Source organism: Molossus molossus, unplaced genomic scaffold (genome assembly GCF_014108415.1).
Source record: "Molossus molossus isolate mMolMol1 unplaced genomic scaffold, mMolMol1.p scaffold_m16_p_15, whole genome shotgun sequence".
Classification (NCBI taxonomy): Eukaryota; Metazoa; Chordata; class Mammalia; order Chiroptera; family Molossidae; genus Molossus; species Molossus molossus.
Genome location: NW_023425350.1, coordinates 9,296,141 through 9,307,116, shown reverse-complemented (window position 1 = coordinate 9,307,116; position 10,976 = coordinate 9,296,141). Strand labels below are relative to the sequence as shown.

Sequence of the window (10,976 nt, the reverse complement as noted above, 5' to 3'; positions counted from 1 at the left end):
CATTTGAAAAACAAAATTGGTTTAAACTGTGCCATTATAACCGCTTTGGTATTTTCTATAGGCCAGTTTTTCCTTATTAAACATCTATCTGTTTTTCTTTTCCTTTGTTATTGATAAAAATATTATGCAGCATTTGCAATGATTCAGTCTATGTAAATATAATGAGGATTATCATCCTCTGAACAATGACCTTACTTCATTCCAAAAACATAAGGTTTGATATTAAAAAAAATTAAGTCAAAAGGCTATCCCCGTATGCAAAAGCATACTAAATAAAAAGCACTATATTGTCTGTTCCTTTAACAGAGTTCATACTAAAATCCTATTTTCTCAAATTGTACACGGCTGCAAAGAAAATAAATTCTGGCAGTGTTGCTATGTCATTTTCTATGAGATTTTCTAAATCTTAATTTTATAATGTGGCCAGTGCCACATAACTATTATTTTATACACTCATTTTTATGAAAAACTGCACAAATATTTGCTGATACCTCAAAATACAAAGAAAAACATACAGATTTGAAAGTAAAGAATTAGGTAGTTAATAATGGTGGCTCAGTGCTAATATTGATTATTTCCGATCAAGAAGCCCCACTGTCTAAATGCGCACTGTAGCATAAATTCAGAGTTAAGGTTTCATCTCTTTGTTAATGTGAAAAATTGCTCTTAATTCTGGAAAAAGAGTGGAGACACATACATTTTCTAAGACATTATAAAGGGAAACAAGACTTTTAAAGTATTAACCATCAAAACACGTTAAAAAAAAAAAAAAAAAAGGTTTGAGGGGGAAGTTTTTGTTAATAGTTTTGCTTTCCTTTTATTTGTGAAGCAAGCTGGATACTGGAATGGATTGTTATTGAAGAAAGTTATGCAATTCTTCTCCCTGGAGGACAATTATCATAACTGATCTTATTTTGTTTAAATGTGACCCTGACTCTAGCTGTCAAAATTTTAAATACTGGTATTTTCTGATTTAGCAATAGCTTTCCTAAGAATTTAAGATATGCTCTTAGGTGTGTGCACATTTATGTACAAGGATATTTACTGCAGCGTGTTATGTTTATTTGTTTTTAATCCTCACTCAAGGATATGATTTTATTTATTTTTAGAGAGAGGAAGGAAGAGTGATACATCCATGTGAGAAAGAAAAATCCTCACATCAAGGTGAGAAACATCGACCTGTTGCCTCCTGTATGTGCCCTGAACTTGCCACCTAAATATATGCCCGGACTGGGAATCAAACCTGTGCCCTCTCTGTGTACAGGATGACGCTCCAACAGACTGAGCCACCTGGTCAGGGCCACTGCAGTATGTTTATAATAGTAAGACACTGGGAAAAACCAAATGTCCATCAATAAAGAATACATCTTTAACTATGGTATATTCAAACAATGGAATAGATAATGAAGCAAATAAAAATGCTATAGATCTATAGATACTTGCTGGCCCTGGCCCAGTAGTGCAGTTGGTGGCAGGTTCGATCCCTGGTCAGGGCACATACAATAATCAACCAATGAATATATAAATAAATGGAACAACAAATCGACGTTTCTTTCTCTCTCTAAAATCAATTTAAAAAAAAGATCTATATGTACTGACAAAAAAAGTCTCTAAGTTTTAAAAATGAAAACAGGTACAAAATCAACTATATAATAGAGATCACTGAAGATGAGGGATGAGCACAATTACTCTTCAGAGTATAGTCCTTTGTGTTTTTTGTTGTTCTAAATAATCACATGCATGTGTTACTTTACAAATTAAAAAATAAAAAAATATGTTAAGGGTTGGGAAAATAAACTAGAAATCTTTAGATGGGTTATTTCTTGGCTAAATACTAAGTGACCAAATGTAAATCTAGTTCATGGGTCAAATTAAAAGGCAACATTCTGCAAATTTATGAGTACCTGAACATCAAATATGACTTCAGTATAGCTTTTTACGGAGAAATTCACATTTTCTGGTTTCCTTCAGAATGCCTAGGACCAAATCATGTGGTCTTAGACAAAGCATATCTTTTCTCTGGCCATTCCAGCTCTAAACTTCAGTCCTTCCTATCGTGCTTCTAATGTTTGATTACACAAACCGACTATACATGTGTACCTGAAATGGTAATGAATGAAGATTGTAACAGAGTGCAGTGTTGTTTATGATGGCACATACAAACACATTTACATACAAGACTGTGATGTAGACTGTATTTCTTCTGATGGCTGGGGGGGGGGGGGGGGGAGGATCAGAATAACACTGATAAGGTGGGCTTAACTGTAGTTCTCTAAATATGCCAAGCACATTAGGATAATACTGCAAAAACTTTAATGTAATATATTATGCCTGGAAAAAATAAGCTCAGAACTAATTCCATACTGTATTAAGAATTCCACAGATTGGATCCCTTAAGCAAGACAAAGAATGCTTTTCAACTGTGCTTTTAACTAGGCCCCAAATAATATGTTTAATATAACATTATCATTACACTTAAAACCTAGTTCTTCATATTATTTTAGTTTTTTTTTGTCAGAAATAAACCTGGTTTAAAGAATGAGCATCAATGGTTATGTTACAAAACTAGCACAGGTAATTGAACAGCTATCAGCAATATCTACCTAGGACATCTATTTTGGCTGTTCTTTTATAATATATGAGTAAAAGACTATAAAGCTGTAACAATGGCTACTTAAATACAACTGGTATAAATAATGCTGGCAAAAAGAAAAAAGTCTAGCCCTGGCCAGTTTGGCTCAGCGGTTGAGTGTCGGCCTGTGGACCATACCAGAGAGTCCTGGGTTCAGTTCCCGCCAGGGGCACATACCACCAAAAAAAAAAAAAAAAAGTCTGTAACAGAATTAGGTTAATTTTTAGAAAGTAAAATTTGAGTTATCTCAGAGTTAAAGTGTTCTCCAATTTTCCCTAGTTAAGTGACACTGCTAGAAAAATGTCTCTTTCATTGCCAATCCTCTGGTCACCATATTTTTAAATGTATCTTCAAGCCTTTTTTAAAAAAAAATTTTTTTTCTTTATTGATTTGAGAGAAGAAGGAAGAGGGAGAGAGAGAGAGAAACATGGATGAGAGAGAACATCGATCAGCCACCTCCTGCATGCCCCCCTCTGGGGATTTGGCCCACAACCTGGGCACGTGCCCTGACTGCGAATCAAACTGGCGACCTCTTGGTGCATGGGTTGACACTCAACCACTGACCCACACAGGCTGGGCTCATAAAGCCTTTTAAACCACAGTGGTATCTTAACCTACAGTTCCTACCTATCTACCAAATGTATTTGAAAAGGCTGAAAGTATCTTTTGTGCTCCCCAACCACACTCCTATAAAGCAGTAATGCTCTGCTATGTAACATGAAAGAACTGCTGCTATTGTGAAATACACTTTTTAGTCCATTTTTTAAATGATGGCAATCAAGGGGGCATTTTTTTTTTTTTTTTTTTATCCTCACCCGAGGACATTTTTCAATATTTTGTTCAGATAGAATGGGAAGGAGAGAGAGAGAGAAACATTGATGTGAAAGGGACACATTGAGTGGTTGCCACCCACATGACCCAACCAGGGCCGGGGACAAACTGCAACCAAGGTACGTGCCCTTAGCGGAAACCAAACCCAAGTCTCTCCAGACCCCAGGCCAACGCTCCAACCGCTGAGCCAAACCAGCAGGGCAAGGGGGCATTTTTATAGAAGCTAGTCTCTATGACATGACCCAGTGAATATTTTTTCTGTTAGTAACTTGCCATTAATGAAATTTCTCTTAGATCTTCTTGAATTACTACAAAAATTTTTATAGCCTTCACAAGTTTTAACAAAATATAATGGATTAGAACTATGCCAAGCAACAATATTTAAAGTATGGGGGAAGACATGGGAATTGGAAAGTGAGCAGAAAGACTTACTGGCAGAATATTTTTAGAGGCAGAGGCAGACTATACTGAAAAGACATTATTGCTGAGTCCCCCTTGAAGATTCTACAATGAAGGAACTGTTCTTCACTCTTCCTTTATAATATATATAATTTATCCCACATCATCTCATAACTCCTCTCAGCTCTGGACTAGAACATGCAATCCCTACTTTATTTTCACATGGATACATAATATGCACCTAACTATGACAAAACCTCTCCTTAAAATTGTTCTACCCTTACTCTTTTCCAAAATACACAGGTGCTTAGACCAAAAACCTAGTCATCTTTTAGTCTTTACTTCTCTCTCCAAAAGCAAGTTAACAAGTTCTCTATTACCAAAATCTATACTAAATCCCCATTTCTAATGACACTCCCCTAGAATGCCTGTATGTGACTGTAACAGTCTCCCAACTGGTCCCCTGCTTCTACTTTGTACTACCCTCCACCCCACAGAATAATTCTCCCATAGAAGCCTAAACTATTAAAATCATCATCTCTCTGGTAATGAATAGTGAATTTCCTTAAAGGCGAAAACCTCTGTCACAAGTTAATTTACTTTTTCAAATATGGCGCTACCTTACAGACAGTTGTAAAATGCAAAAAAAAAAAAAAAAAAATTATGTAAAACTATATTAAGTGTTCTAGATGTAGTTTAGAATATTATTTATCGTAACTCAGCATGTAACTTAAAAGTAATTAAATATTCTTTTAAAATACTATTTTAGAATTATCTTCAGTAGATCTCCAACTTAATTTCCTTTTGAAAATTACTTACATTCCTTATGAAAATCATTCATAAAAGCAGAAAATTAAAAGACTACCTCAATAGTTCTGAAAAGACAAACTTATGTGAAATGTCTATTTCATGAAAAATAACACATTTTAAGAAAGCAGTTAATACAAAATATATATTTCCATGACCTACTGGTTTATCCCTTCTTACTTTCTTTGCACCAGTTTTTCCTCTGAAGTGACATTAAGTAGCAAGAATGTAAAAGCACATAAAAGTTCCACAAAGGGACAGAATGCAACAGCTTTTAAGATATTCAAGTACAACTACGCCCAAAGACAGAACAGATGCTTCTTGTATTAATGAGGTCATGGTCAACCTGTGAAATTACTTGAAAAGAGCTCAGCATTAAATAAAATGTAAAAATATTACACATATTTTTACGTCGGCCTATGGTCCAGGGAGACCGGGGTTGTTCTCACTAAGGGCGTGTACCTTGGTTGCAGTTTGTCCCGGCCCTGGTAGATCGTGCGGGTGGCAGCCACTCGATGTGTCCCTTTCACGTTGATGTTTCTCTCTCTCGTCCTCTCTCTCCCTCCCTCCCACTCTATCTGAACAAAAAATGGAAAAATGTCCTCAGGTGAAGATAAAAAAAAAAAATTACACATATCAAACTCACCCAAAACTATGTGTAATTTTGCCTTGCTTTTTATTTTTTTAATGGGGTGAAATCTGAAATTTTTGTGGTATGAGAGTTGGTTAGTTTCTACTCCTATCTTTTATAATGTAATAACTGTACTGATGTCAATATAATTATGCAATCAATGTATATTACATATAAAAAGAAGAGTCTCCTAACATATTCACAATTCTGAAGAATTAGTGTCACACATGATTACTTATGTGAATCAACAAAGTCAGAATAACTCATAATAACATATAACCTATTAGTGGCTTCAGTTTATTTAGTTTAGTCAAGACAGAAACTGGGCTTGGGATAGGAATCCCAGGATATTTGTTTTGGATATAACACTGACTAGCTGTATAACCTTGGGAAGACATTTAACTGATCTAAAAAATGAAGGGTATTAACAAGATGAATTAACAAGATTCCGACATCCTTTGAACCCCATAACCGATTTTGGTAGTTTAGTAAGAAAAAACAAAAACAAAAACAAAAACAAAAAACCCAACAAAAAAACCAACCACTCTATTTCAGATATCACTTGATAGAAAGAACATGAATTTCTAGTTTAAAGAAAGTGCTTAAAATTCACTTCAGGTTAAAACAAAAACAAACCCTTTGATGTAACCATATGGTGCCCATAAATCAATTTCTGCTCCTAAAACTTCCTTAAAAGCTAATAAGCTTTTATTGGTTAATTATAAAACTGAATGAGGTGAGAAAAGCACAGACCCTTGCTAATTCCATTAATGACTCAAATTTAAAAATCATAAAAAGGTCAGTGGTTTGATTCATGTGAAAATACATTGTATTAAACCAACAATTTTGCAATTTTGTTTTAAGCAAGAATATTAGAAAATTTATTTTAAACAATAAGCAGTAAATACTTTAAATTACCTTATTTTCATTTACATGACCATAATAAAGACCAGTAAATGAGGTAAAGTTTACTTCTGTACAAAATTGCACTGTATGGGATTTCCCACATAATTTCACTAATTAATGCTGTTTTTAAAAAATTATCTCGTCAGTTTTATTTTCATATGAATTTACCTCAAACTTTGAAGCATAATATAACCTGGGCTTAACTTTGTTATCAATTAATATTATTAAATGCCTACTATTTAGCAGAAATTCTTCTAGGTGCTGGAGATACAATAATGAAGGATCAGCCCTGCATTTAAGGACCTTGGTCGAGCGAGACTAGAGATAAAAATTATAACAACGTGCCAAGTACAGGTACAGACGTAAGGAGTGAACTATAGCATATAAAAGAGGTACCCTACCAGCTCTAGGGCATTAAGGAAGGCTTCCTAAAGGAAGTGATATCTAAGCATACGCCTCCCAAAGTTTCCCCTTGTTGACCAAACAAGGACCACTTAGACTAGATGTTGTAGTGTTTTAGACTATGTCATATTTATTATATCAAGGCAAGAGCCATAATAGGAATATTATATACATATATATATATGATTATCTTTATAAGTAAAAGGGTCACTTTCATTACCAGGCGTTTGACACCAGTTTATTTGGGGGTGGACTGGGGTAGCGGCAAATGCCACTTTTTTCCATCTGGAAAGGAAGATACAAAGGTTCAGCGTGTCAGGAAGAGTTGAGCCAAGGCACTGGAGGTAGGTTAGGGTCGGGTGGAGAGGAGCACTGAAAGCGAAGTCAGGACACTTAACTTTTATTAGTCCCAGTATTTATCGAGGGGGTTTACAATATAGGCTCGTGCGGGGGAAGAATGCCTGTAAACAACCATAATGCCTTAAAGTAATTGCTAGAACAGAAGTTATTTTTTCTATTTCTTTATTTCTTTTGAGAGAGAGGGGAAGGGAGAGGAAGAGACAGAAACATCGAGGACAGAGAACATCCACCTGCCGCCCCCTGCATGCCCCTCACTGGGGGTGTGGCCCAAACACCTGGGCCTGTGCCCCGACCCGGAATGCAACGGGCGACCTCTTGGTGCTTGGAGTCCACGCTCAACCACGGAGCCACACACCAGCCTGGCTGCAAATTACTTTCAAAACAAGTTAACATCGAAAAGGAGGAACACCCTGGCTGCCGACGGGGATCAGCAGGCTCGCCCCGGAGGGCCCTGGACCGGCGTGGGAGTTTGCCCCACGGTGTGCCCAGGGGAAGGACATTCAGGACGCAGCGACCTTGACCGAGAAGGAAGAGCGCCGAGGCCGGCGGCACCGCGTTCTCGCCCGCGGGGTCGGCGCCGGGCGGGGAGGGGCAGGCGGCTCGCCCACGGTCCTCAAAGGGCGCCGCCCAGGGTTCCGAAGGATCCGGCGCGACGGGGGCGCGAACACAGGGCTCGTCCCGAACCTCCATTTCAAAGGACCCCGTGGAAGGCCCCGGGCGGTGCCGCTTCTCCGCGGTTCCGTGGGACTTACCCAGACAAGCCTTTCTCCTTGGTTTTGGAAGACGCTCCTCCGTCATATACCAGTTTGGCCTGAATACTAACTATAGCTCTTCCAGTTTTCTGAGTTTAATCTTACGCAAAAAAAAAAAAAAAAAAAGAAAAACTTGCTCGGTCCTTTCCCAAACAAGGACTAACGTATGGGACTCAGTACGGGGACACCAAACCCCCCGCGGAGGACTTCAAATCCCGCGCCTTCTCCCACCCGGTCCCGCCTCTTCCGGGAAGTGACAGTCCCCAGTCCCGCCCCAGCCTCACGCTCCCAGTCGGGCCGCTGTACGCATGCGTAGAGCTGTTGCTGGGGCCTCCGAGTCATCTTCCCTTTTACTTAAGCAAATCAACAACCCCCCTACACACCACCCTGCATCCTGTCGCGGATAAACTCAAGCTTTTACCAGCTTTACCCCTCCGCCCAGGGCACTTCCGGTCCTCCTTTTAGACTACGGTGGCGCGAAAACTCCAGACCGCGCACGCGCGGGCGGAGTCCTGGTGGTGGTGGGGCGGGGCGCAGGCGCGGAGCGTCCGGGGCTGGGCGCCAGGGCGGCAGGGCTCCTGCCTTCTCCCGCTGCAGGCGCGCGGTTCCCGGCGGGGCAACGGCGGCCAGCCGAGGCCGAGACGCCCCCAAGAGTGGCCTTAGCTCCCTGTTGCACCGCGACAGTCCCGCCGTCGGGTTCCTTGGGGAGACTTCGACTTGTTCGAGGTAGGGTGAGGGTGCGCGCCTTCGCCCTCCTTTGCTCCGGTCCATGTCTCTGTCCCTGTCCCTATAGCTTGCATCCCCCCAGCCCCTCTGGAGGCGTCCGGGTCACCGGAGCTGCCACCGTGTCCAGCGTGGTCCCTGTGGGCCTGGGCGGGCCGGCCGACGGGAGCTTCGCGCTCTCTCTGCAGGCAGCACAGGTCCCCTTTGCCGCGGGAAACTTGCCCGTCTGCGCTGGGCCCCTCCGGGCAGCTGTGGCGGCGAGCCTGGCAAATCCCAGCTTGGACTGGGGACCCTTTGCCTGTCCCCAAAGGGCCTTGGGCTTTGAGAAGTAGCTTGAGGAGCATAGGGGTAAAAGGGTGAGGTTGTAATTGGGATTAGGCTCTTATCAGGAATCTGATGATAACCTTGCCACAAACAACTTAAGTATGTTTGTTTAAGAGATACATGCAACTATCACTTAAATTTGATTGGCCAAATCCAGTTGCATGAAAATGCGATCTGCATTATCTGGAAAAATTGTGATGTTTGGAGCTTTTATGATAGCATTTCTTTCCCCTATTTCCTTATGGAAATGAACTGGAGAAAATCCCATTTGGGAATTGCAGAACCCAGGACTCGAGAAGAGAAAGGGCTGTAGGGCCCTCAGGGCTTGTGATAATTCCTTGAAAAAGCAACTATTTGTGAAGACAAGTTATGTGAACGCTACCGCTCTGAGTATATTTAAGGAGTAGAAGATTAAAAGCTAGTGTTTCTAAGACAAGCTATTCTGGAATGCATATACAAAACAAAACAAAAAAAGTTTAAATTCCCTGACTTTTAGAGGGATGCTGTGTAGTCTTTGAAAATATTCAACAGCATATGCAGTGGCCTGCAGATAGTTCCTTGAGTGTGTGGAGGTGGAGGGGGAGCACATTAGGCCTACTTAGATTTACATATCTCTTTCTGTTACTGTGTGAAATATACAGCGTACTAATTTTATGTTGTAATGTGTATTCATAATTTCTTTTCCTGAATGGGTGTAAGTACAAAAAAAGTTTGGAGAGCCCTAGACTTCTGTTTAAAAACATGTTTTGTATAAGGCAGAACTAGTGTTGGGTGACCCTGGGTAAGTTGGTACCACCTCTTTAAATTTCAGTTACTTTTCTGTAATCGGAGAAAATAACATAATACCTAAGTCTCAGGATTTTAAAATATATTAGGGGTGGGATAGAATGAGAGAGATAGTTATGATATATCTCCACATTTATCTGTAATTTGAATAAGACATTTATTGAGCCTGGCAAAATGTAAGTTCAGTTGATGTATTAAAGTTGTTAAAAGCAAAAACCAAGTTTTATTCTCCAAAGTTTTATTTTACTGAGTGCTTAGGTGTGGAATTTTGTATAAAACCTGCCTAAATCTTGACTTTCACTTTTAGACCTAAGTTAGGAAAATTAATCAAAGCTGTACTTGGCTTACTTTGAGGAATTAATACATAACACAAATTGCCATGATAGTATGCATTATATTTAAGACATATTTAAATGCTACAGTTTTATTATTATTATTTTTTTAATCCTCACCTGAGGATATTTTTCCATTTATCTTAAGATAGAGTGGGAGGGAGAGAAAGGGAAAGTGGGAGAGAGAGAGAGAGAGAGAGAAACATTGACAGTGAGGGACATATGGACTGGGTCGGTCCCGTCCCCTTCTCCCCCACCATGACCCCTGCCAGGGCTGGGGATGAACTGCAACTGAGGTATGTGCCCTTGGCCAGAAGTGAACCCGAGACTCATTGGTCCACGGGCCAGGGCTCCAACCACTGAGCCAAACGGGCCAGGGCTAAATGCTACAGTTGTATATGCACACACTCAGAAGTCCTGATGACTGAGGCTCAAGTACAGTCACTTATATTAATGTTAGCATTTTTTTATTCACTAGTTAATGAGAAACATCTTTTCTCACTCAACATACTTTCACTGGTGACCAAATTCAAAATAATTTCTGTGGCTTTCTTAGCTCCACTCTCCAGTCCACCTTTACTGCAGAGTATGTTTTACTGCCTTTCTAATCTGAGTCTTTTCAAACAAGATAAATATATTATCCTCCCTCCTTGCCAAACCCTCTTCATCTCTTCCCATCATCTCTGATATCAATATTGCTTTCTTTTCCTGTATTGATTTTAGAGAGAGAGGAAGGGAGAGGGGGAGAGAGACACAAACATGGATGAGAGAGAACATCAATTGGCAGCTTCCCGCATGCCCCCCCACTGGGGATCTGGCCCACAACCTGGGCATGTGCCCTGACTGGGAACCAAACCCGTGACCTCCCTGTGCATGGGTCGATGCTCAACCTTTGACCCACACCTGCCGGGCATGTTGCTGTTTTTGTTTAGTGTCCCTCATCCTTCGGAAACTGGTCTCTTGCCCATATTCTCAATCTCTCGTTTCATCCGTCTTCTACATTGAGGCCACAGGGATGTTTTTAAAACATAAATCTGACTGTTCAAATTTATTATCTGAAATTCTGTGCTTAGTACTTTTCAGTTTTGCTG

The 10,976-nt window shown here is 40.2% G+C and overlaps 1 protein-coding gene across 5 annotated transcripts in view; it reads left to right on the top strand.

The window, feature by feature from the left end:
• Positions 1–5,710: 5,710 nt before the first annotated feature.
• The window catches only part of SMC6 (structural maintenance of chromosomes 6), a 68,115-nt gene continuing 62,849 nt past the window's right edge, over positions 5,711–10,976 (top strand). For 4 of the 5 annotated variants that reach the window (XM_036262748.1, XM_036262749.1, XM_036262745.1 and 1 more), the window contains exons 1-2: positions 5,711–5,721; positions 6,529–6,535. The gene's annotated coding sequence lies outside the window, so the exon portion shown is untranslated. The remainder of the gene's footprint in view (positions 5,722–6,528; positions 6,536–10,976) is intronic. The other variant, XM_036262751.1, reaches the window with a different exon arrangement.